We start from the raw sequence: 1,321 nt of genomic DNA, 5'->3' as shown, positions 1-1,321 counted from the left end.
AAACCCTAACAATTTAACACCATGTACAGTTATGCAATTAACAGATGTATTACATAGTCTCTGATATGTATTTACAAGGAAGCGCAATCCAAGTTAATTTGAATTATAGAGACAAAGACCACTTCGCATATCTACTGCAGCAAAATCCAGCTTAGAGAATATCAAATTTAAACTGTGAAGCCACAAGCAAGTGGGACCAAACAATATCCAACCCAACTACCCTCATATTTGGGTTGCAGGCGAAGTTCAAAAGCATACCGGCAGTAGAGTTTCCGCCACCGGCGACACTACTTTGAATTCAAATTATACAATCAACTGGAAGCCTTTACAATAACAGGTAACACAACAATATTAATTTGTACCAAAAAATAACACATACATAATATATAACTCCAATATCCAATATGCAATAGATTACATTGGATATTGAAGACATTTGACGAAATCAAAATGAGTGGTAACCCAAATGAAGACCAAAAACAGCGAAGATCCATCGACATCGTAAACCAAAGGTAAGAAAATTTTGTACTTATAATTACATTACTGAACCAAAATTGTAACATCAACTATGATAAACAACTAACTACTTTCTTCCTCTATGAAGCGACGCTGTTATCCAACTAACTTTATGGAGCGACCAAGCGACAAACTTTGACATGGAAACTTATAAGTCGCTTCAAAAACCGGTCATCATAGCAGCAAGTGTTTGCTTGGTGAAAGAAAATAAAGGTAAATAATTACATACATTTTTCCTAATTTAACACAAACATGAGAAAATTATAAATATCCAGCCCCAGTACAGTTCCAAAGAAAAAACATAATCATCAAAGATATATTGTGTTGCATAACCAATAGACATCCATTTAGCCAATGTTATGCACTTATTGACGAAAAATATTTATAACCACATAGTTCACACAATAAAACATAACAGCAAATATTTTACATGTTATATTTGCATCATGTAAGACCCAAATATATGTTGTGTACATAAGTGTAAATAAGATGCTTGAAGTGGGGGTTTCATTGTACATTTTAAAATAAACAAGAATCTGACCTGGGCAATCTGCGCGCCGCGCAAGCCTTTGGCGCGCCGCGCCATTGGTCTGTGACAGATTCCTTTCTTTTAAATTAGATATTTTGAGGGCTTTTTGGTAATTACACATGGGGGCCCGAATTAAAGGCCCTAGATCAGTTTTGGAGCTTCATTTACTCCATCTTCAACAACCCTTATCACCTCCATTTAATTTCTAGAGAGAGAGTGATATTCTAGTGAGGGAAAACTCATTTTGGGGAAGAAGAAGAAGGAATCTTGCTTAAG

The 1,321-nt window shown here is 35.4% G+C and overlaps 1 long non-coding RNA gene across 1 annotated transcript; it reads left to right on the top strand.

Moving 5' to 3' along the window:
- Positions 1 to 272: 272 nt before the first annotated feature.
- On the top strand, positions 273 to 730 carry LOC139847546 (uncharacterized). Its single transcript, XR_011759571.1, has 3 exons — positions 273 to 337; positions 414 to 512; positions 605 to 730. It is a non-coding gene; the product is annotated as an uncharacterized lncRNA (long non-coding RNA).
- The last annotated feature ends 591 nt before the right edge of the window (positions 731 to 1,321 follow it).

Source organism: Rutidosis leptorrhynchoides, chromosome 5 (assembly GCF_046630445.1).
Source record: "Rutidosis leptorrhynchoides isolate AG116_Rl617_1_P2 chromosome 5, CSIRO_AGI_Rlap_v1, whole genome shotgun sequence".
In the NCBI taxonomy this organism is placed as follows: domain Eukaryota; kingdom Viridiplantae; phylum Streptophyta; class Magnoliopsida; order Asterales; family Asteraceae; genus Rutidosis; species Rutidosis leptorrhynchoides.
Note: the sequence above shows the minus strand (reverse complement) of the source record. Positions and strands in the feature narration are given on the sequence as shown.